Raw genomic sequence first — 25,997 nt, 5'->3', positions numbered from 1 at the left:
ATACGGATATAAAAAATTTAAACGTTCCCAGTAATTTAGATGTTTTATTCAGTGGATTCGTCCAGCAAAAGATCTTTACAAATTCCTCAGGTCAGCAATTTCTCCAGCTTTGAATGGGGTTGTAAGTGTGCAACAGTATTCCACCTCAGAGCACTAGTCTTATAGTATCATCATTGGTCTGACATGTTTGAAAGGTTCTAGTCGGGTACTGTACAGGGGCTGTGTACGTAGCGACAGGGGCTGTGTACGTAGCGACAGGGGCTGTGTACGTAGCGACAGGGGCTGTGTACGTAGCGACAGGGGCTGTGTACGTAGCGACAGGGGCTGTGTACGTAGCGACAGGGGCTGTGTACGTAGCGACAGGGGCTGTGTACGTAGCGACAGGGGCTGTGTACGTAGCGACAGGGGCTGTGTACGTAGCGACAGGGGCTGTGTACGTAGCGACGGTTACTATACACACAGTAACAGGAACTATATATTTAGTGCTGGGTGCTATACACATAGTAACAGGAACTATATAGTAACAAGCGGTACATAGTAATACACAAATACATGGTACTAACAAGCGCCACATAATGTGCAAGGGCCACCCACCGCGGTAGGGTTTGCAGTACCTCCTGTGAGGAAGGCGAGGCGGAACCTCTCCAGCACGTCGTGGGGCGGCTGATGTAAATGAGATCTTCCCTCCGGAACGCCATTTGACCTCTTCAGAGACGAACCCCGGCGCTAGGACTCCTCCCTCGGCTCTCTCTCCCTCCCCGTGCTGTTGATAATAGATATGATGGAAAGTGTGGCGAGATGTTGGCCTTAGGTGCAGGTATAGGATGTTAAGGTTGTGAGGCGAGGGAGGGCAGGTTGTGAGGCGAGGGAGGGCAGGTTGTGAGGCGAGGGAGGGCAGGTTGTGAGGCGAGGTGACGGAGAGTGGCATGGCGGATGTGAGAGGCTCGTTTCCCGCCATTCACTTGCGTATATAGCGACTTCGTGTCTATGTGTGTAATATATAATATTACATAGAGCTGCTTCGACACCTGGGGATATAACTCGCCTGCAGACACCGTGCTGCAGGTGTTATATTGCCTAACACGTATGCCATCCTTGATTTATACCTTCATTATATGAATCTTAAGAAAAAAGATGAATGTAATTAAAGAATTATGCTTTGTTAGAGCTCGGTTGCTGGGCGTTTCCCCACATTCCTTTGTTATCTAAGGTGGATCATATCTCGTGACTGAAAACCGTTTCTTTGTGGAGGTGGAAGGTTCGAGAGGGCGGCAGCGTGCAGTGTGCTTCCCGCTGTGTCCACGTCGTCCATACACCAGGGTGGCGGGGGCAGTGTCGAGGAAATATAGGGCTATTGGACAGTATTAATGATGAGCTGGTTGGGTGCTCGCCGCCAGGCAGGCTGTCCCTCCTCCGTGTGGTTGGCGCAGGTAAGGGTCGCCGGCGGGTAGACTGTGGGTGGCCCACTGCTGGTGTGGGTGTGTTCTTACCTATCACTGACTACGGCGCAGTGAGGGCTGACTCTTTATGCCCCGCCTACTACTACCCTTGTTGTACCCGTTGCCTTAAACCTTTGCTATTCTAACAATCGATATCTTTGTCGAACCTTTGCTTAAAGTTGTGAATGGAGGTAGAAGCCACAACTTCTTAGTGTGTCTATGGACTCTGTGTTTACTATTTGTCTGCTGAGTCGAGCTACCAGTCTATTTTGCCTCTATGTCTAGTACATATATTTCTCTCTAACACAAGCGCGCGCACATTCCCAGGAAGCAGCCCGTATCAGCTGTCTATCTCCCAGGTACATATTTACTGCTAGCTGAACAGGAGCATCAGGGCGAAAGAAACTATGCCCATTTCTTTCTGCCTAGGCCGAGAATGGAACCCGGGCCATTAGGACTACGACCCCCAAGCGCTGTCCACTCAGCCGTGAGGCCCCACTGTGTCTGGCCCCAGTGGGCATTCTAAGGGTTGAAATACGGGCGATCGAGGGCCCACGCTGCGCAGGGATGAATACCTTGTACTCTGGGTAACTCTCCTCTACGCTGAGAGGAGCGGCCTGGTGGGTTGCCACTAGGAGAAATCACTTCCTTTAGCGTCCCGTCGCGCGCTATCTTGGCCCTCGCGTGCATCACCGCCATACACGGTATTTTTAATTACTTTTTTTTTATTACGCATCCCATGGGCGGTGCTGGAAAGGTTACATACACATCAGTTAGGATATTACGGGCTATGGGAGACATCTCTCGTCACGCAGGGTGCAGTCGCACCTCCACTGATCTCCAGTATCATCTATTGATACTGGTAATGGCTCAAAACGACCACCACTTACGGGCTATTTATGCCCGTGCCACCTCTTGGGTGGCTTAATCTTTATCAGTCAGTTGGGTTTGTTTTCGTATTATCGGTTTGTCAGTACTTAAACCATTTTTAATTTTGATATATTTTTTTTTACAACGCAATGGGTATACAAAAATTAAGGCGAGCTTCACCCATGCTTTGTTAAGAGTTTAGTGGTGATCTAAAAATATTCTTGCGTAATTCTTATTCTTGCTAGCGGTAAATAAGAGGCGGCGAGGAGAGCAAGGCACGACCACTCGCTGACAGGCAGGGTCGTGGGATCCAGCCGGGTTCACAACTGTTTATCACGGGGCAGTAAACCTGAAACAAAGGTATTATTGCCTTCTCCAGGCTGTTGCTCGGCCCAGAGTGTACCTCTCTACCTGTATTCATAGTGGTAAGCTTGCGGGGGTTCAGCATCAGCTCATGGGCCCTGCCTCTTTGTCAATGCCTGTCTTTGGGGCTGTGCACGAAGTCTGTTTCCACCTGTTCACTTCCTTGGTCATTTAATGTTTTTACTACAGGTATTTAGGTTTCGCCTGTGTGTGTGAGCGTTATGGCAGTGTCTACTTCACCAGTCTCGGACCACTGGGGCTCTAATTTTTTTAGAATTAATAACGAGACGTTGGAATGGTTTATAACATGTCTATAATTATGTTAATTACCCAATTTTGCCCGAGGCCCACCATCTCAGGTGGCCCCGACGGGGACAAAGTCGGCGGCTTGTGAAAGGTGGCCTCTACTATTCCTGAAGGTCTTTCCAGTTGAATTTTCCGTTTTTACGGCTGCGACGGGTAGGCTATTCTATAGATTTAATACACTATGGGTAAAGAAACATTTGCAGTTTATCGTACATTATAGCTTGTTGAGTTTGAACCTTTTGTTCCTTGTGGGTTTACATTGGACCTTAGACAAAAGAATATCTAAATTAATGTCTTCCATTTGCTCACTCTACATTTGGTCATCCCTATATCAGAAGTGGTGCAGATTTATACTATACAGTACTATACATTACGATATACTATACAGTAGTATAGATTACCATATACTAAGAGCCAAGCCAAAGGCTAGCAGTAGCAACGTCTGGGAGTGTGTGGATCTTATTGTGTGACAGATGTGGTGCATCGTGCACAGTGGTATGATGACAGATGCAATAGTGTAGATTTCACCTTGTATCAAGTCTTAAATATTGCGGAAGTTTTCAGTATATTATTCCCCCTCATGCCAATATGGGTTAGAATCCTCAGGAGACATTTTTATACATGTCCTCCCTGTTGGTATGACAAACACCCTTTCGATATCGTTCTCGGTTTTACTCATGTCGGTTGTGGAGCGTTAGTTGGAAATGTTTTTGATCCGGATATGGTGACGAGCAGAAGAGCATGGCATTCGAATTTTCTCCTACACCGACTGTGGCCTTGCATTTCTCTGGCGTTTGAGGAGTCCACCCAACCCAGACTTTGTTTCTAAATGGAGGCAGCATATCTTGCGTGGCCCAGACATGTTATTATGAGCTGACCTTTGATAGACTGGCATGGTTCTCCTGATCTCTGGTCGCTCAAGGCTGTTCACAGTACATCCTCCTCTTCAGTTTTACAAGGTCTTGGTTTTGTCGAAAGTGGCGTATAGATGTAAACTCTGTTGAGAGAACCACAAGTTTTCTTCCAGCCAGCCCCCTCTAATATTTGTCAAATGTTACATTTAAATCTCTGTTGCGGATTTAATGGATTTACAGATTTTTTTACTGAATAATTTTATGAATTTAAAAACAAATTTACAGATGTATTTTTCACAGATTAATACAGATTTCACATTTTTAATTGATCCCAATAATTTAAATGTTTTATAGAGTAGATTCGGAAGGTAAAAGACCATTGAACGTTCTCCAGGTCAGCAATTTCTCCGGCTTTGAATGGGGTTGTTAGTGTACACCCAATGTTCCACCCTAGAGAGCACTAGTGTCTTTAAAAGTATCATCATTGGTATGGTATGGTATTGGTATGGTAACAAAGGTTCTTGTTATCCAACCTTTAATTTTTCTTACAACGGTGACAGCTACTTGATTGTGTTCATTAAAAATATGATCTTTTCTCCATGATTATTCTCAAATCATTTATATTACCTTTTCCTTCAATAGTATAATTTGACTACGTTTTATATGGGGTTCCGTTTTGATATTTTTGCTTTATCAATAAAGTTATTTTCTGTGGTGGATGCAGGAGAACTTTGCGTCACAAGGCCTTTGACCTTGTGACACAATTACTGATGGCATGGTGTTGGTATTGTGATCAGGGAACACAGTTTCCAGCTTGCTTGATCTTTGGGTAATAGGCTAACTCCTCAGTCTTCACGCATATTGCTCAGACTTTAATCATAGGACCAGTATGCTTATTACTCACCTCTCCTTGCTATGTATCCTCGTTAGTCGAGTAGAATGTCTGAAGATCGCTCCTGGGTTTGCTGGAAGTGTTGTCTTGCGGATAGTAAAGGCGATGCTCCAAATTGTATTTTAAATTGGTTTAATTACCTAAGCACCAACCCAAATAAAGTTAAATAATTTTATATTTTAACCAACATTTTTTTTCGATGAAGGAGTGTTAAGCTAATTACACGTTACCACTCTGGCCCAGTGTGGTATTATTTGTCGTGGGGTGACGGTATCAGCATATTACTCAGTGCTGCATATTAGGGCATTTGAGAGTGTAAGTGGTGAGCCCCCCCTCGCCAGGTGGGGTTAGCATGGTGGGAGTGTGTAGATGCACTCACCTCATTACTCCCAACCCGGGTGATGCCAAGTGTCTTGTGTGGCGGCCTAGTGCGCAGCAGCCTACTCTACGCAGATCTACTCATGGTTGTGGGGAGGTAGTGGGGGAAGCTGCCGTGGTATGGGAGATAATGATAAGGCGATAGTGGGAGAGTGGAAAGTTTAGGCTGGTGCTTGGTGGAGGGGTGGGGGGGGGGTAGAAGTGTAGGTGGTTAACCCTCCACCCCCACACCCTTTGTTCACCCTCCCGCACTTTCACCCTTTGTCCCCCCTCCCCCCCTCACCAATCTGTCCTGTCAGTGTGATTGAGGGTGGTGTGTGTATGTAGACTAGTGTTTGTTTAACGTGACACTGCGTGATGTGTTTTAATAAGCTGTGAGTGGGTGTGTGAACAAGTGTCCCGGTGTTCGTCGGAAAGGCATGCCAAACACGCCTGATAAGAGGTATTGAGAGCGGTCAGGCTGCTGGTGGCTCCTGGGCTGCTTACCTATAACAGTCACTACGGGTAAATGTGGTCTAGCGCGCTCTGCCCCGCCTACTACCCGTCTTGTACCTGTTGCCTTATAATTTGTATGACGTGCGAATTGCATTGGTATAAATAACATGCGGTAATCACTGCCAACGGGAATGGCGAGCGTAGAAAACGGGTTGAAGCTTACCACGTGCAAACACTTTCGTGCTTCGTTTTCTGACGCAAACACGGAATAATGAGGTACAGATGAGGGAGAAGGGGCAGAGGGGTTGCGAGCGAACGCTTGCTTATTTACTTACCTTCTGCCATGGACAGAGTAAATCTTTTGTGTTTTATATTTGCTAATGTATTTATTTGGATGCAATTCGAATTTTGTAAAGTTTGTTTTTTAAGTAAAAAAAACTGGCTTTAAACGGTTAGCTGCAGCTGTTTGTTATAAATAGGCCTTGGAGTTCAGGTAGTTGATATAAAGTGTGTTTACAGAGCAGCCTCGAAGTGAAAGCTCTTCTGGTTGATACCTGGTTGATTGGGTTCTGGGAGTTCTTCTACTCCCCAAGCCCGGCCCGAGGCCAGGCTCGACTTGTGAGAGTTTGGTCCACCAGGCTGTTGCTTGGAGCGGCCCGCAGGCCCACATACCCACCACAGCCCGGTTGGTCCGGCACTCCTTGGAGGAATAAATCTAGTTTCCTCTTGAAAATGTCCACGGTTGTTCCGGCAATATTTCTTATGCTTGCTGGGAGGACGTTGAACAACCGCGGACCTCTGATGTTTATACAGTGTTCTCTGATTGTGCCTATGGCACCTCTGCTCTTCATTGGTTCTATTCTACATTTTCTTCCATGTCGTTCACTCCAGTACGTTGTTATTTTACTGTGTAGATTTGGTACTTGGCCCTCCAGTATCTTCCAGGTGTATATTATTTGATATCTCTCTCGTCTTCTTTCTAGTGAGTACATTTGGAGGGCTTTGAGACGATCCCAATAATTTAGGTGCTTTATTGCATCTATGCGTGCCGTATATGTTCTCTGTATTCCCTCTATTTCAGCAATCTCTCCTGCTCTGAAGGGGGAAGTGAGTACTGAGCAGTACTCAAGACGGGACAACACAAGTGACTTGAAGAGTACAACCATTGTGATGGGATCCCTGGATTTGAAAGTTCTCGTAATCCATCCTATAATTTTTCTGGCTGTCGCAATATTTGCTTGGTTATGCTCCTTAAACGTTAGGTCGTCAGACATTATTATTCCCAAATCCTTTACATGCTGTTTTCCTACTATGGGTACATTTGATTGTGTTTTGTACTCTGTATTATGTTTAAGGTCCTCATTTTTACCGTACCTGAGTACCTGGAATTTATCACTGTTAAACATCATGTTATTTTCTGATGCCCAGTCGAAAACTTTGTTAATATCAGCTTGAAGTTTTTCAATGTCCTCAGCCGAGGTAATTTTCATACTGATTTTTGTGTCATCTGCAAAGGATGATACGAAGCTGTGACTTGTATTTTTGTCTATATCTGATATGAGAATAAGGAAAAGCAGCGGTGCAAGGACTGTACCCTGAGGTACAGAGCTTTTCACTGCACTTGGACTAGATGCAGTGATACAGATCTTCCTGTAGAGTTACAACTTTGAAATCCACCTAATAAGATTATTCCAAATGTGGAATAATAAACTATTGTACTAAGTTGGACGGAAGTGAATTAACTCGTGACTCCGCTTAGCTAGTACAGCTGGACGGTAGAATGACGGTCTCGCTTCATACAGGCCGGCATTCAATCCCCGACCGTCCAAGTGGTAGGGCACCATTCCTTCCCTCCGTACTATGTGCTATGTGTAGATTGAGTAGTTTCGCGTGACCTGTGCCATCGATGTGGCACAGGTCACATCAATGGCACCTTTAATGTGCTTCCTGGTGGGAGGTTTGATGTGGTGTCTACTTCTAGGCATCTTCCCCTTCCCCTTGAGAGGCTGAGAGTTTCAGGGTATGTACAGGTGGAAGAGCAGGTGTAAGACAGATTAATTCCACCTGTGAGAGACGGGTATGTTAGGTTAGAAGCGGGGAGGAGGAGGAGTGGAGGGCGAGGCGGACAGATGGAAGGGGTAGTCCAGAGTGGTCGCGGATGTTGAGTCATGACCCAATCTTGCACCCGTCCCTTTCCCTTGCTAGCACCCACCCACTCCCCATCCCTGCCAACACCCACCTCTCCCCCATCCCCCCTGCCAGCATCCACTTCCCATCCCCCTGCCAGCACCCACTCCCCATCCCCCTGCCAGCACCCACTCCCCATCCCCCTGCCAGCACCCACTCCCCATCCCCCTGCCAGCACCCACTCCCCATCCCCCTGCCAGCACCCACTCCCCATCCCCCTGCCAGCACCCACTCCCCATCCCCCTGCCAGCACCCACTCCCCATCCCCCTGCCAGCACCCACTCCCCATCCCCCTGCCAACACCCACTCCCCCATCCCTGCCAACACCCACCTCTCTCCCTCCTCGACCAACACCCACCTTCCCCTGCCAACACCACTCTTAACATTAAAATAACCTGTTTTTTTCAACTATTACACATCTGCTATTCATATAAATGAATTTTACTATCAAGACTGGCACACTTAAGCTCTTGAGCCCTCCCACCTGTCCCCCCCCTGTTCCTGCCCCGTCGCCTGACTTGGTCTTGTGTTTTAACATAATGTGGACACGAGGCTGGAGATATTCCTGAAGTGATCTCTAACATGGGTGGTATACAAGGTCCTGATTGACTACTTATTCAGATTTCAAAAGGAAGTGTTTATATTGGCCAGTCGGATTATATTCGATTGATGTGGGCTTTGGCAGACAGGTTTGGTGCGATATAGATCACTATACATTTTGCTCTCTTCGAATTTAGAATGGTTTATTCTTCCCTTTTGGTGCCCTATGGTCGACTTCCTGCCTCTGGACCCAGCTTTATCATTTTTCATGTTTCAGTTAAACTTTAGAAGTTGCTTGTTAAACCGATCTTTTAAGTTATCCAGATCATCTTACAATTTTTTGTCTCCTGTTTATCTTCCTCGATGTTTGTCATCACTAAACAATGACAGAGACGTCTGTCCCTTCTGAGAGATCATTTGTTCGATAGGCCTTAGATCTCTGAGTAATACTAGTAATATTGCTCTTCTCAGAGTCCTCACTGGAGCACATTCTCTTCCACTTCAACCAGTTTTCCAACCTGTTAACTAGGCTTTACATATGACTTAGTGTCAATGGCGTTCCATCAGACTAAAAATACGTAGTCTCTGAACCCTTCCGTGTGTTGTCTGCCGGCCGGTCATATTTGTCATGTGTGGGTGGCAAGATTTGCCGTCCCTAAACCCATGTTGGTGTGCGAGGTGTGGGGGGGGGAGAGACCGGCATGGTGGCCCTGGGGAATGCATGTTGGGGTTGGAGAGCTGATGTGGTAGGTGTTAGGGGGAGGGGAGGAAGGTGTGGAGTGGTTAGTGTGTAGGGGAAGTGTAGGGGGTGGGTTTGGGCGGTGTGTGCAGAAGTAAGATTGGTTGAGATTTTGTCAAAACCGGATAAATCTGGTAAAGGAATAATTAGGCTAGATTTAATATTTTATAATTTTTCTGGAAGCCGTAAAATTAATAGATATTTTACTGGTTGTTGAATGTGTGTTCAAAGGCACACAAATATTTGTGTTGACATTTTCTCAAGTTATTTGAGACAAGTGAGGAGCGGCAGCGTCTAGCAGAGTCATCCTTGTTTACATGCAGGTGAGCGTCTTCCTTCACCAGGGCCTCCACCTTCTGTAGTGGAGGGGGGAGGGGGCGGTATGGGTGTTGGGTGTGTGTGTGGGGGGGGTGGGGGTGTTGGGTGTGTGTGTGGGGGGGTGGGGGTGTTGGGTGTGTGTGTGGGGGGGTGGGGGTGTTGGGTGTGTGTGTGGGGGGGTGGGGGTGTTGGGTGTGTGTGTGGGGGGTGGGGGTGTTGGGTGTGTGGGGGGGTGGGGGTGTTGGGTGTGTGTGTGGGGGGGTGGGGGTGTTGGGTGTGTGTGTGGGGGGGTGGGGGTGTTGGGTGTGTGTGTGGGGGGGTGGGGGTGTTGGGTGTGTGTGTGGGGGGGTGGGGGTGTTGGGTGTGTGTGTGGGGGGGTGGGGGTGTTGGGTGTGTGTGTGGGGGGGTGGGGGTGTTGGGTGTGTGTGTGGGGGGGTGGGGGTGTTGGGTGTGTGTGTGGGGGGGTGGGGGTGTTGGGTGTGTGTGTGGGGGGGTGGGGGTGTTGGGTGTGTGTGTGGGGGGGTGGGGGTGTTGGGTGTGTGTGTGGGGGGGTGGGGGTGTTGGGTGTGAGTGTTGGGATGTGTGGGTGTGAGAGTAAAGGTACTCGCCTAGTTGTGCTTGCGGGGGTGGAACTTTTGACTCTCTGGTCTCGCCTCTCAACTGTCATTCAACTGGTGTACAGATTCCTGAGCCTACTGGGCTCTATCAAATCTACATTTGAAACTGTGTATAGTGTATATGTGTGTGTGTGGTGGGAGTTGTGTGGATATGGGAGTGCCTGTAAGTCAGTATCTGTGTTTGTGTGTAAGACACAGACACACAGACAGACAGCGAGTAAGAAAATGAACGAGTAATTACATCAATCAATCAGTGCAATTATCTGATGACTGGAACCGTTGAGGCGTGGACAGCCGCAGTGTCTAAAGTTGACTTAATTCTGCAAAGTTCGAGATAATTTTCTTTAGTATGATGGGTAACGTTCTGCAATTCAATAAAAGTGATCATAAAATCCATTTCAATATTTATTAGCTGTGTGATAACAGCCTTATTGATGGGCTTTGCTTAGTAAAGATGAAAAAATACGCAATTTCAACGTTTGCTGAAAGATTTTAGTGAATTAGCCAGAAGTAACACTTCTTGGTCAAGTCCCTCTTGTCGGCAACTCCAGGTGAGTTGGGGCGGGTGGTGGCGAGTCCCGCCCTCCCCAGGGAGTGGTGGTGGTCCCCCTCCACACCATCCTGCCCGCCTCTCCCCTGTCCGGTAAACCCTTTACTATTCCACTCTCCTTCCCCGCCTTCACAGCCCTAGCTCATGCTCGCCCCTATCCTTCTAGCCCATGCTCGCCTCTCTATCCTCCTATCCAACGGTCCGTCCCTCTTGCTCTCTAGAACCATGTATAGACGTGGTCTAACTATACCATTGAGCAGAAGAGGAATGTAAAGGCTTTGCGATAATCAGCCAATGGCAAGGCGCATTATAAGATAAGGAAGTCTTTCGGCCGGTCAGGTTGAGCACAGTGGGATGTGGCCAGAACTGAATGAGTGACCGTGCGGCCAGGCTTATACAGCCCCGGATAGATTAGTAGGCTTAGTGTCCTCGACAGTGATATGCCAGAAAATAGGAAGAAAGCTCACGTTTATAGGACAAAATGTCACGACTGCGAGAGAGCAAGCTTAGCTTAGCTGCCAACACACCCACCCCGACCGTGTCAGCAAGGCGGACAGCCCGCCTGCTATCACACTTCATTCCATATTTCCCATTTTCAAACTTCCATTTGCCTGTGCCTCTCCATCCTCTTTACTCCACCGGACCTCCCCACATACGTTCAACCGGCCGAGAACATATTGCATCTCGTGTTCACCCCCCCCCCCCCTCCCACCCACTGTCTCACTACCGAACGTCATGTTCACCTCCGCCTCTACCGTCTCACTACCTCATGTTGACCCCTTCACCATCACCCAGGGAGCACGTGGCCAGGCCCCCCCCCCTTCCCTGGCACCAGCACCTAATGGAGGGACCAGAGGGCGTCTTATCGTCAACACCTGTTGGTAAGCGGCGACTCTTCTAATACCTCAACTAGTATGATGCATCGGGACCATGGTCTGGGCTTGTAGCTGTTTTCAGAGGGGGTGAAAGGGAAGAGTTAGGGTGGAGGTGCCTGTGGGGAGCCGGTCGGCCGAGCGGACAGCACACTGGACTTGTGATCCTGTGGTCCCGGGTTCGATCCCGGGCGCCGGAGAGAAACAATGGGCAGAGTTTCTTTCACCTTATGCCCCTCTTACCTAGCAGTAAAATAGGTACCTGGGTAATAGTCAGCTGTCACGGGCTGCTTCCTGGGGGTGGAGGCCTGGGCGAGGACCGAGCCGCGGGGACAATAAAGCCACAAAATCATCTCAAGATAAACTCAAGAAGGAGGTAGGAGTAGGGAGAGGGATAAAAGAGAGTTTCGGATGTCTTTAAATAATAGACGGGTTGGGAGAGTGCTGTAAGCATAATCAGGGAACACTGTATTAACATTACACGACCACAACTTCATAACCACCGTCCAGGAAATACAAGAGATAATATCAGAACAAAAGTTCTCATTTTCAATGGGTAATTAGGCCAGGGTCGTGCCAGGTCAGCCAGGTTGTGATGAACGTATGGCCCGCGACCCGCTGCCAGCGCGCGCGCACTAAACACGAAATTAATAATTGGAGAAGTAAGAAGATGGACTTTTTCCGTTCCTTTCTCAAGATACATAATATATTCGTCCTCGAAGATATGTATGGTAATTGACCCCCAACAAGATACGTATGATACTTGACCCCCATAAGATGGGTAGGTTTTTGACCCCTCTCCCCCCCCCACGCAAGATACCTATGGTGTGTACTCTCATGGTACTAAACAGCTCTTGATCTGCAATCACGTGACATAATTTCTTTCGGGATTTGCTCGTGTGCCTGTCACTAGCAAACTTACCAGTCTCTCTTGTATATCATCTAGATGCTGCACTCATAAACTACTCCAGCAGGACGTCATCTTAAGATCACGAGTCCAGCATACCCAAGTTAAGATGCACAAATGTGGAGAATAGTCAATTGATCATGTGCCAATACGCCTTCAATTAACTTAAGTCATGAAAATCAGGCAGCAACCTGAAGATCATTTACATAAACGTAGTCAAAGGTAGGTAGATGGTGGGGGGTTGAAGGGAGATAAATGTGTTGTTGTTGTTAAAGATTTAGCTACTCAGGACGAAGTGTCCATGTAGCACGGGCTATGGCGAGCCCGTAAGCAGATAAATGTGATTGAGGTGCGGGGTTATAGTGGGGAGGCGAGATGGTGGCCGGAGGTTGGAGAGGAGGACGTGGGTGCGCTTATAAACGGCACACTGGCCGGAGCATGTAAGCGCATAATAATAGGCCATGACAAGAATATACAGCGGAAGTAACGTGTCCCCACATACAGGTGCAAGGTGAGGCTAGTGGCATGAGGGGAAGGGACAGAGAGGCGGGGGGAGGGGGGGTACGATGTGGAGTTAATTAAGAATGACTATGGGATGATTCAGCGAGTAACCCGTCCTCTTATTTACGTCGCTATTCGCTTGTATGCGCATTAAGGCTAAAAATTGCCGTACTAGGAAATGGAAGCGGCTCGCGAAAGTTACGTATTGTCCCGTTTTCTGTTTTGGGTCCTCTGCCTTAGTTTATTAGGTTAGGTGAGGACACTTTAAATTAACGGTTTTCATGACGTTTTGAAACCTTAGGAGACCTTGCTGCCCTCCTAACCTACCAGAGGACCTCAAACTTGCTGCTTTGGGTCCATTTCATTTTGAAAATTAATTTCCATTTGAATGAAAATTCCAATGCGGTGATTTTTGGCAGTAATGCATACGAGCGAAAAGCGACGTAATTTGTAAGAGCTAGTAATTTGGGTGCAGCGAGAGGGATAAAATAAAATAAAGTTTTCGACTGGGCATCAGAAAATAACATGATGTTTAACAGTGATAAATTCCAGGTACTCAGGTACGGTAAAAATGAGGACCTTAAACATAATACAGAGTACAAAACACAATCAAATGTACCCATAGTAGGAAAACAGCATGTAAAGGATTTGGGAATAATAATGTCGGACGACCTAACGTTTAAGGAGCATAACCAAGCAAATATTGCGACAGCCAGAAAAATGATAGGATGGATTACGAGAACTTTCAAATCCAGGGATCCCATCACAATGGTTGTACTCTTCAAGGCACTTGTGTTGTCCCGTCTTGAGTACTGCTCAGTACTCACTTCCCCCTTCAAAGCAGGAGAGATTGCTGAAATAGAGGGAATACAGAGAACATATACGGCACGCATAGACGCAATAAAGCACCTAAATTATTGGGATCGTCTCAAAGCCCTCCAAATGTACTCACTAGAAAGAAGACGAGAGAGATATCAAATAATATACACCTGGAAGATACTGGAGGGCCAAGTACCAAATCTACACAGTAAAATAACAACGTACTGGAGTGAACGACATGGAAGAAAATGTAGAATAGAACCAATGAAGAGCAGAGGTGCCATAGGCACAATCAGAGAACACTGTATAAACATCAGAGGTCCGCGGTTGTTCAACGTCCTCCCAGCAAGCATAAGAAATATTGCCGGAACAACCGTGGACATTTTCAAGAGGAAACTAGATTTATTCCTCCAAGGAGTGCCGGACCAACCGGGCTGTGGTGGGTATGTGGGCCTGCGGGCCGCTCCAAGCAACAGCCTGGTGGACCAAACTCTCACAAGTCGAGCCTGGCCTCGGGCCGGGCTTGGGGAGTAGAAGAACTCCCAGAACCCCATCAACCAGGTATCAACCAGGAGAGGGTTTGCTGGGGGGTGGCCCGGTCGCCTGGTCGACAACCGGGCCACGGGGACACTAAGCCCCGGAAGCACCTGAAGGTAAGGTAACCTCAAGGGGACACGTGCTGGAGTATGGCGAAGGGGTTGCGAGAGATTGTTAAATAAGTAAAGCACCAATTGGGAGGGAAAAAAATCATGCAGATGCTCGCCAGAGGTAAATATGCCGTGTGCTTATCCCCCCGTGGTGTTTACCTTCGACTCGAGTGTAAACAAACCTTCCTGCCTGATTCCACACATTTTGGGTTCGATGGTAAATAAGTCATATGCCTGGAGTGTGAAATGCAGATTAGCAGAGGGCGAAGGTTAAGATGAAAATGGAAATTAAAACACCGGTATTTGTGTGTGTGTACAGTAACATGCATATGGTGGGGGAAAGAGAGAGAGATAGATAAAGGTGGTCAGGGAGAGAGAGAGTGGGGGGGGGGGGGGGAAGGGATTTGGGAGTAAGAATTCAAACATTTGGCCGTGCAGACATTCAGGCAGCCAGATAGATATTCAGGCAGAAGGGGCAGGGAGTGGAGGAGAGGCTGGAACACGCCCCCGGGTCAGGGAGTAGGAAGCGGAGGATAACGCTGTATATATTTGGACAGTTTGATGCACCATATCAGTGTGTTATCATTGTTGTGGCTGTGCACTCTGTCCTCAGCGTATATATAGCTGTGCTTAGTTCAGGCATGCCGTCTCCCTCTACACCCTTACCCCCCCACAAGCCCTCCACGACCCCCTCCCCCCCACAAGCCCTCCACGACCCCTCTCCACCAGCCCTTCGCGCCCGTCTCTACCTGCCCCCTCAACCCCCTTCATCCACCTGAGGATACACCCACACATTAAGGGTAAAAGACCAGCATGAAGGTCTTTGACAAAAGTTAGGAAGTGTAGCCGGGACTTGTAGACCGGTGAAGCTTAATGTTAAAATGAGAGCATGTTAAATGGTTACAGTGGAGATTATAAGCAGGTGGAGTGTGTACTGTGAAACCTCAATGACAGGAAGTGATGAAAGAGGTGCTAATTTGAACATAATTGGATTTAATGGTTTGATAAGAGTTGAAGATCATGTGACGGTGATTATCTACGGACGAGGTGAAAACACCGGATAAGAGGGTAAAGTGTGAGAGAGCTGCAGGTGCTGACAGCATACACCAAGGATAAACATTGTAGATCTTCCCCTTCATTGTGCACTGTCCCTTTGGTCTCATAACAACTAATCCCATTTCCATAACTTTACATTTGCTCGTCTTGAACTCCAGTAGCCATTTCTCTGCCCATTTCTCTGTTGTAGATATAGACGTTATGTCGTGAATATGGATAACTTGCCAGGAGGCATGTATTGAATTTGTTTCTTTATTATGCACCCCATACCCATCCCGTGGGCGGTGGTGTAAAGGATTACAGAGGCACATGATGCATCAGTGTAGTTGGCAGAGATATATTTAGCGATGTGAAAAATTTCCATACAAGTTGCAGTTGATGTGTAGATGTAACGAGGGAGAGGCTTAACATGACTGTAGTTGTAGGTCAGCGTTGTGTTGTCGTGCTGGTTATTGTCGTGCTTGTTATTGTCGTGCTGGTTATTGTCGTGCTGGTTATTGTCGTGCTGGTTATTGTCGTGCTGGTTATTGTCGTGCTGGTTATTGTCGTGCTGGTTATTGTCGTGCTTGTTATTGTCGTGCTTGTTATTGTCGTGCTGGTTATTGTCGTGCTGGTTATTGTCGTGCTTGTTATTGTCGTGCTTGTTATTGTCGTGCTGGTTATTGTCGTGCTTGTTATTGTCGTGCTTGTTATTGTCGTGCTTGTTATTGTCGTGCTTGTTATTGTCGTGCTGGTTATTGTCGTGCTTGTTATTGTCGTGCTTGTTATTGTCGTGCTTGTTATTGTCGTGCTGGTTATTGTCGTGCTGGTTATTGTCGTGCTTGTTATTGTCGTGCTTGTTATTGTCGTGCTTGTTATTGTCGTGCTGGTTATTGTCGTGCTGGTTATTGTCGTGCTGGTTATTGAGTGTAGGGTGTACATGGACGGGGTCATGAGAAGAGGTCAAGGTAACAGTGTAAATGTAGTCTATTAGATCTAATATGAGTAAAGTAGATAACAATTGATGTATGGAGATGGTAGCTGTTTTAGCAGAGTGAGAGAGCTATACAACCTGGTTGAATATTGTATTTAGGTTAGTGAGAGATGATCATACTACTGTACTCATCACAGCTGTTTGAGAGTCGGGCAATAGCCACTTCTCATGCATATATTACAGGGTTACTTTGCTTTGTAATAGGCTAATATTTAATGTATTTGAAATGATTTGGTCTTTGATGTCCATTTAAATGTTTCATTCAGAAGGCTAAACAAAAAAGTGTCCCTATCAGGTATTTTGAAAGCTTTCTTTTCGTATGGTATGATAGTTATAACCAATGATCTAGTGGACACTGAAATTGATCGTAATGAGACAGTGGTGGCAGTCAGTCAGTCAGCCAGCGAGAGCAGATATACACCTTGCACTGAATAACCTAACCGGCTTCAGTATCTAGCCCATGGCTTAAATCCCATTAGGACAAACCAACAAACGTTCAAGAAATATGAGGAGTGTGACAACGCAGATTGTGTTGTGGGTACAGTGGCGAATGATCTTCCTGGTGAGTGATCTCCCACACGACCATCAGAGGCGGTTCACACGAGACTCAGATACTCAGAAGGTATCGGCAAGTTACCACGTCGAGGTCCAGAACACAGAGACCAGCTGGGTTATATCCACGAAGGAGAGGAGTGTCACGAACGAACCCGAGGACCATGAAGGGGGACCAGGTCTAGCAATAACAAAGTGGCAAGTGGGTGCTGATTTGAGAAGTTTGTCACGCGACCTTGTGCGAGGTACTTTGCAAGTGTGTCCACCTGGAGGCTGTGTGGGTTGACCCAACACCAGGCAAAGGGTACGAGTGATCACAAGAGCGGGAGAGGGGCGACCGTGTAGTCATGTCATTTAGGTTAAATAAGATGGTAACAGTATTTTGGTGGGATTAAGAATTTCAATTTTTTTTTTTCGGGCAGAATTTTCTGCCCGAAACGCTACGCGTACTAGTGGTTTTACAAGATTGTAATTACTATACTATGTATCCTCACAATCCCAATGTACCTTCTTGTATATAAATAAATAAATAAATAAAATAAATAATGTTTGTGTTGTGTAAGCCGAGGTTGGTGAAAGTGACTTGAGAGATTGTGTTTCCCGCCAGACAGTAACTGGGTTTCTTAATTTGTGCGCTTTTGTCTTATTGAAACAAGTGAGTAATTTATATGGTGAATATTTTATGTCTTGGCCAAAGAAAGGTCTGCTGTGGTTGTGTTATTACTAACATTATATATATATTTCATTTACTCGTACATGTTGTGATGAAGACAAATGACTTACTGTTTGATTCAGAGAACAATGGCGTTGTTAAGTTCTATGTCTACATGGTAATCCATTTTCCAAGATCATTTTCCAATCCAAGATATGTGTACATAATTATCATTTACTCTTGAGCTGTTTGCTTCAGAGGATAAGAACTTGGATCAGTAAATGACGAGAAGTCTAAGCGAGTGTTGGTGTTCTCTCTAGAGATCAGCGACATCGTACATTAATGCATGGAGTTAGAACTATGACTGCAGTCATTTTGACCACACCTCTATTAGGGACAACCTTCTCCTCGGTAGTTGTAACAACGCATCCACAGATACGCAACTGAACGTTAGAGATTGCTGATTGAGGTTGACAACTTGGCGTTTCTCTCTTCCCCTCAGACAGTGAATGATTAAAGTAATTACAGTAATCTGTAAAAAAGGGGTAAAGCAGCCAGGCCACAGGTTTGAATAATAATAATAATAATAATAATAATAATAATAATAATAATAATAATAATTAATTCTCGTTGTCGGGAACAGGATGCCTGTGAATATACATTTTTGTGATTGTTCTTTGCATGTATTTTAGATTTGTATCGAGGTTCCCCCCATGTTCGAACCACCTGCAGGATACTACCCACAACAGTTGTCTAACTCTCGGTTGCCTATTTACTGCTAGGTAAACATAGGCATTACGTGAAAAAAAACATGCTCAACTAATTCACTCCCTTCGGGAAATCGAACCTGGGCTCTCCGATGGTGAGTCGAGAACGAAGCCAACTGTACTACGAGCCACAGAGAACTAGATTACGAGATATTTCGGCGGTGTCTGGTAAATGTCGCAGAATATCCTGGTTATGTCGACGACTTTAACCTGGAGGAAGCATGAAACATAGACGCCTAGTGACGGAGAGACGCGCTACAAGGATGCCTGCAGTAACTTAAATTATGGGTATTGTTGGAGAACATTAAATAATAGTAAGAGTGGAACTGTGTGGTCATTACTATCTACAATTAGAGACCGCCCCGTGATAATATCTAATACTACCGTTGACAATAGACCCCGAAACACACGACTCTTCTCACACAATAGACTCCAGACTTGCGTGTATCAGTGAGGGATTCAGCATGTAGTTTTGTCGTATTTTATTTGTATAAGATTTCTAATAATGTTTGTTTGTTATTTCCAGATAACTGTATTTCCTGTCTTCTAAGGTACAGTACTACACCTCGTGTGAGGCTTTCACTTATTACAAAAGTTTGTTTTTCTACGATTAAAAGAAGGGTACAGGTATATATATATATTTTTGCTTTAAGTAATTGATGTGTACAGCTTTCCTCCGTCCTATCAAAACTACTTATCCTCTTATCCCTTCCAAGGGCTGTTTAAGTGTAATGGCTTAGCGCTTTACCCTGATAATTCCCTTCTCTCTCTGCCCTTTCTATGTTGCATGTTATGTGCCTCTGTAACCATATATATAAGTTTCAGCCCCAGCTCCTGTGCCAGGTAAGTCCATTACGGGCTCGCCATAGCCCGTGCTACTTGGAACTTTTAAAGTTCCCAGTAGACGAATCTTAAACAACAACAACAACAACAGCCTGTGTATCCCTCTCCCGCTCGCAGGCTGGGTATGGGGTGCATAGTAAGTGAATGAAAATGTTTAGTCTCACTTTTGTGTTGGTTTACCGTTTTGTGCGTCGGAGGGAAAACCGTTTTGGCATTACGGATATTACATATGTAAGATGATGACTGAAGGTAGATTAAATATTTAGCTTTGTAGGGGGCAGGTCAGGTCTAATTTTTGGGTTTCTACTGCAGATGTAACCATTCATTTATATTACAATGTTTACCAGCATACATGCCTTTACTTCTGTCCTCCATGGGCACAGTTAGATAGGATAGATTGTGCACTCGATTTAGAATGCGGTTAAAGTAGTTTTAGATTGTAAAATACAATTCTATGTTGCATTTGTGTGTGTAATTTCCTAAGTGTAGCTACAAGGTGAGAGCTACGCTCGTGGTGTCTCGTTTAACCGGGTGTCTCGTTTAACCGGGTGTCTCGTTTAACCCGGTGTCTCGTTTAACCCGTACTGCCATAAGACGCTTCGGAACTACTGATGGTTGAAACTGTGTGTGTGTTTGTGTATAAGTAAGGAAGTAAACACTCGTCTTCTAGACTGACGGGGGAAAGAGAGCTACGGCAATATACAGAAAGATTTACGAGTGTAGTCCAGTTACTGTTAGGTCTTTGACCTCGGAGAAAATATATATCAAACATAACACAGTGTGATGAAACTTGAATTACGCGACGCGTGTACAGAACCAGTTTTTTTTTAAGAGCAGGTTTCATAACAAGGTCAGATGGGATGGGAGTTGTGTTGGGATAGGAGGGAGGGGTGTTGTGATGAACACCTTGAGGTTATCTTGAGATGATTTCGGGGCTTTAGTGTCCCCGCGGCCCGGTCCTCGACCAGGCCTCCACCCCCAGGAAGCAGCCCGTGACAGCTGACTAACACCCAGGTACCTATTTTACTGCTAGGTAACAGGGGAATAGGGTGAAATAAACTCTGCCCATTGTTTCTCGCCGGCGCCTGGGATCGAACCCAGGACCACAGGATCACAAGTCCAGTGTGCTGTCCGCTCGGCCGACCGGCTTCCGACCTGTTTTTCTTTTGTTTAGCTTGTGAGAGGTGGGCAGGTGTGTGTGTGGTGCACCTGTCATGTTTTCCTCTTCTCGGTAATGTTGGTTGACTGGTGTTGGTGCAGCCCTGTGGTGGTGGTGGTGGCGGCGGCCCTGTGGTGGTGGTGGTGGTGGTGGTGGTGGTGGTGGTGGTGGTGCGGCCCTGTGGTGGTGGTAGTGGTGGTGGTGGCGGCCAGGCGGGGACATTACATGTCTCAACCACCATATTTGTCCGCCCTTCCGTCGCTGCACTTCATTTTAGTTTTAAGGCACGAACTCTAATGTGTTTTTGTCGTCATTATTATTAGATCAGATCAGCACCGAAATGATTGACTGGTGTCAGGCGATGCTTTGGTGAAGATGGTGTGGGAGGCGGCGGCAGTAATGGTGATGACTTAGGGATTGACGATATTGTGAGGGGGGGGGGGGAGTGTTAACTTACCTAGTTGTGCTTCCCTAGAAGTAACTACACAAAGGTGAGGTCTGTTGCGTTGTCCCACGATTTCTTTCAGTGCAATCAACTTGTAGACCAACAGTGTTCGGGGCGAGTATTACAAGGACTTAACACCCATGGCCTTGTTTAATTTTATCTTTAAATAAAGATACGTCCATGTATGATGGGGTAAAGGGATCCCCTGGGATTGGGGGGGGGAGTTGAAGAGGGGGGGGGGGGGGGGGCAAGGATCAAGGCGTTTGTTGTTGCATGGCGTCCAGTGACCAGTTCTTGCCACTACTCGGGTAAAAGCTTTTGCATTAGTTGAATGTTTATACACATTTGATCGCTCCCGTCACCAGACCAGCGCCAAGTATGCCGCTACTTTTAATATGTCCTCCATGAGACTATCCGTCTCCACCCCTCCCTCTCCCCCCATCTCCACCCCTCCCTCTTCCCCCATCTCCACCCCTCCCTCTCCCCCCATCTCCACTCCTCCCTCTCCCCCCATCTCCACTCCTCCCTCTCCCCCATCGCCAACCTCCCCATCTCAAAACTTTTGAGATGGGGAGGTTTTGAACAAATCCACACGGGCCGTGACGAGGGTTCGAATCTACGTCCGAGAGGATCCCAGACGCTGCCTTAATCGACTGAGCTACAACATGAAAGTGTCTTCTGGCGTTCTTTCGGACGTAGGTTCGAACCCTCGTCACGGCCCTTGTGGATTTGTTCATTTGATGCATCACGCTATTGTGATTTGTGTGTGTAATGGCGAGGTTTTGTTCCGCGTAGCTGAATCTAAAAAACTCACAAGCTCGCTCGCTTGCTCTTTTTCTCTCACGCCTTTCTCTCTACCTCTCTCTGACCATGTCTCCGACCATGTCTCTGACCATGTCTCTGGACATTAGAGGCGGTGTGCCGGACTGGCCACCATGGGAGAGGGAGGGTTCCTGGCTGTGTGCGCGTGACAGATCTGGACTTGTAATGACAAAATTTCCGTTCACGGTTGACGTTGTCTAAAGTGTTTTTGTTATATATTTACTAATAATGCAAATTGTTGGAGTATCGTCTCTCTCTGTATACGCATGTCAGACATGTGTGTGTGTCGTTGTTATATCCCTCCGTATATGCGTCATCCTTGGGTCAGATATGACCTTAATTGGGGGGGGGGCTTGTCTGACCTGACAGGACAGCTGAACATTTGACCTACCCCCAGGGACCCGGGTAACCTCCCCCCCTCTACCCCCACTCTCCCGGGGCTCTCTGTTGATCCATTTGTCCAATTTTTACCCTAAAATGGACCGCCCCCCCCTCCACACATCTTCACCTGTTAAATATTTAGTTATCACCAGTGTGGTATTTAATAATTTATGTAAAGCACCTGTTTTAACCATTACTTGTTTAGTTGTAAGGCAGATTTAAATTGCAATATATTATATAATGAATTTGTTCTTGTTTTATTATTATTATTATTATTATTATTATTTTTCACTGGTAAAATCCAATGGTTGTGGAAGTGTAGCTTCCGCCGTTGGTTTTGGAAGTGACAAGAGCAGGACAAGCTTGCAGGGGCCAGCAGGTCTACGTGAGTCTCACCTTTTTGTATTTATACACGGACTACTTGTCATATCTGGCGGCGGGGGCGGCAGGTGGGCTCCTGGTGCTGGGGGAGGGGGGCGGTGGTGTTGATACTTGGGGGTGCCAAGCTAGAGTAACCCCTGTAGACCTCCTGCTCCAGAGGCCATACTTCCTTCACTCTGTCTAGTCCAGTGGGGGGGAAGGCGGTGCGCGTGTTCATATGGCGTCTTAGCGGGAGTGTCCGAAAGCAAGACCTCGGTGTATATTGTCTTACGGGTCAAAGGGCCTTTTACGCGATATTTCTGGTGTTGATACGCTCATGCCAAATGCCCGCCGGCTGAGAATGGGGAGGGAGGTGGTGGGGGCGGGGGGGGGGGTCCTTTTTCGTCAGCCTTTGTCGGTAGTTGCGCATCTGTGGCGAGCTGACTTATGGGTGAGAATGATTTGATTGGAGATTTAATCTCGTTTCCATCTAGTGAGCCACTGAGGAGGAGTAAAAATGCTCTCCTGGAGAAGGTAAAAGCCCGGGAGAGAGAGGGAGAGGGTGTCAGGGTGTGTGGGTGCGGCCAAGGCAGTGGATGTGGCAGGTCTTCGCCGTCTTGTAGTTCCAATGGTAGTGGACCAATTGGCAACCTTTTGGAAAACTTGCGTGCGTTTGTCGATACAGTGTGAGAGTGAAGAGTATTGGTGGTGCTCGCTAGGCGCTTCAGTAAGTGTGCAAGAGGAGTTAGGACTCGACCCAGCACACGGCTGTTCCAAGCCAACATCTTGACAGCCACTCATCATAAAACGATGTGGTTTCCGGGACACGTACAGCTCCAGCCGGATTTATAAATCAACTCGAGCAACTTGCCACCACATAATCACCGCCAACTGTTGGTAAATTGGCCAGCCACCGCCAACTAGTGTAAATGACCCCATTATCGCACAGTCACTGGGCTGCTTCCCTCTAGAGTCGTCGCCCACCGCGGCCTGAAGGTTAACCTTATCTCGGCGGACTGTGAAAGATATCCTTGTTGGACCAACCTGAATAGCAACGTAAGCCAACAAGAACTGATTGGTGTACAACTACTGAAAGAGGCATTAGTGACCATCGCCGCCTGATAATACAACGATCCCAACTGTTATCAGCAGTGCTATTTAATCACATTACTAAGAGTTGGTACCACATATATCTAAAGTGTTAGCATCATCCTGTACTGCTAGGAGAGCTGCTGCTACTCTCACCTTCACCAGCAGCATCCACAGGTGTCACCACACAACCGCTGCCAAGATGTTTCAGAAAGGAACTGAACACACACTCTTTTTCATCAACTACCTCATCTTGTTCCTGTTATTAGTCATCCTATGGATCCTGTGGTACTCCCTCTCGTAGGATCTCCGGGGGCAAGCGCAGGGTGAAGGGAAGACGCAGATGACAAAGGCAAGAACAAGGAGAAGAAAACAACACAGAGAAGAAGGGGGAGAAGATCGTCAAGAGGAGGGGGGGGGGGGGGAGGCGTGAATAGAGGGTGAGGAGGAGGAGGACAGGAGTTTGGGTTGTCCTCTTTACGTCCGATCACGCCTCCCCCTAGCTGCCCCTTGACCCTTTTCATCATCATCCCCTTGCAAATGGCTAATCCCCTGCCCCCCTCCATGTCACTGCCCAGCTCTTCACCCCCCCCACACACATACAGGTACAGTGCTTGGCTCGTATAGAGGTACAGTGCATGACGCCACTAACATTACCTGGTCAACATTTGACCCACGTTTGTCATATCTGATTGCAATGTGTGCGCGTGTTTACTTGTAGTTTGTAGTTGTCTTGCATAAGTTAATATGGATATAGCTGGCTTTTGTATTTGGGTTACAATTCAATTTAGGCAAGTTTGAAGACACCCGGGTTCCCAGCGGCTTGTGGTAAACATCCACGTGGTTACCCCACATCCGACCACATGCAGGCTACGCCTTCCTGTCTGCCCGAGGCTGCCGCGGTATCACATCAGTGACTTGAATGGTAAACAATTACGCTCCTTGAAGATTGTGTGGGCATAATTTACCCTTGTTGGGCAAGTTGAATTATTATTATGCCCTTCGTTAGTGTGAAGGTTGTGAATCGTTCAGTCCAGGTTTGTTATCCACAAGGGCGGTGCTGGTGGGGCTAAATTCTGAAAAGTTGTAATGGTTGTAGTGTTCATGTTTCATCAGATACACAAGTGTGATAATGTCTTCCTTTCACACACTGGTTGGAAACTTGTAAGCACACACACAGGTGTAGCTGGTAAGGTGCTCCAGTGGATAAGGGAGTATCTAAGCAATAGGAAGCAGAGAGTTACGGTGAGGGGTGAGACCTCCGATTGGCGTGAAGTCACCAGTGGAGTCCCACAGGGCTCTGTACTCGGTCCTATCTTGTTTCTGATATATGTAAATGATCTCCCGGAGGGTATCGATTCATTTCTCTCAATGTTTGCGGACGATGCTAAAATTATGAGAAGGATTAAAACAGAAGAGGACTGTTTGAGGCTTCAAGAAGACCTAGACAAGCTGAAGGAATGGTCGAACAAATGGTTGTTAGAGTTTAACCCAACAAAATGTAATGTAATGAAGATAGGTGTAGGGAGCAGGAGGCCAGATACAAGGTATCATCTGGGAGAGGAAATTCTTCAGGAGTCAGAGAAGGAAAAAGACTTGGGGGTTGATATCACGCCAGACCTGTCTCCTGCAGCACATATCAAGCGGATAACATCAGCGGCATATGCCAGGCTGGCCAACATACGAACGGCATTCAGAAACTTGTGTAAAGAATCATTCAGAACTTTGTATACCACATATGTCAGGCCAATCCTGGAGTATGCAGCCCCAGCATGGAGTCCATATCTAGTCAAGGATAAGACTAAACTGGAAAAGGTTCAAAGGTTTGCCACCAGACTAGTACCCGAGCTGAGAGGTATGAGCTACGAGGAGAGACTACGGGAATTAAACCTCACTTCGCTGGAAGACAGAAGAGTTAGGGGGGACATGATCACCACATTCAAGATTCTGAAGGGGATTGATAGGGTAGATAAAGACAGTCTATTTAACACAAGGGGAACACGCACAAGGGGACACAGGTGGAAACTGAGTGCCCAAATGAGCCACAGAGATATTAGAAAGAACTTTTTTAGTGTCAGAGTGGTTGACAAATGGAATGCATTAGGGGGTGATGTGGTGGAGGCTGACTCCATACACAGTTTCAAGTGTAGATATGACAGAGCCCGATAGGCTCAGGAATCTGTACACCTGTTGATTGACGGTTGAGAGGCGGGACCAAAGAGCCAGAGCTCAACCCCCGCAAACACAACTAGGTGAGTACAACTAGGTGAGTACAGGACTGTCTGGGTCTGGTAGCTGAGTGGACAACACGCAGGACTCGTAATTCTGTGGCCCGGGTTTGATTCCCGGACTAGGCAGAAACAAATGGGCAAATTTTCTTTCACTCTGAATTCCCCTGTTACCTAGTAGTAAATAGGTACCTGGGAGTTAGACAGTTGTTGAGGAGCTGCTTCATGGGGTGTGTGTGTGTGTGTGTGTGGAGGGGTGGGGGGAATAGTAGTTAATAACGGTTGATTGACAGTTGAGAGGCGGGCCGAAAGAGCAGAGCTCAACCCCCACAAGCACAACTAGGTGAATACAGGTGACTGCCACGGAGGGGCGTCATTGTATCCTGTAGTCAGATTCAAGATCTGTGAGGACTTGTTTAGTTTAGGTCTGAGGGTC

The 25,997-nt window shown here is 46.9% G+C and overlaps 1 protein-coding gene across 3 annotated transcripts in view; it reads left to right on the top strand.

The window, feature by feature from the left end:
• Window positions 1–25,997, top strand: part of LOC123763004 (ligand of Numb protein X 2) — a 281,655-nt gene that overhangs the window by 11,023 nt on the left and 244,635 nt on the right. Inside the window, exon 2 of one of the 3 annotated variants that reach the window (XM_045749927.2) lies at window positions 18,761–18,785. The exons of 1 other annotated variant lie outside the window; for it this stretch is intronic. The gene's annotated coding sequence lies outside the window, so the exon portion shown is untranslated. Of the gene's footprint in view, window positions 1–18,760; window positions 18,786–22,828; window positions 23,939–25,997 lie in introns of those variants that run through there. One more of the 3 variants, XM_045749945.2, reaches the window with a different exon arrangement.

The sequence above is a fragment of the Procambarus clarkii genome, chromosome 5 (genome assembly GCF_040958095.1).
Source record: "Procambarus clarkii isolate CNS0578487 chromosome 5, FALCON_Pclarkii_2.0, whole genome shotgun sequence".
NCBI lineage: Eukaryota > Metazoa > Arthropoda > Malacostraca > Decapoda > Cambaridae > Procambarus > Procambarus clarkii.
The sequence above is the reverse complement of the archived record's forward strand: the minus strand, read 5'-3'. Positions and strand labels throughout refer to the sequence as shown.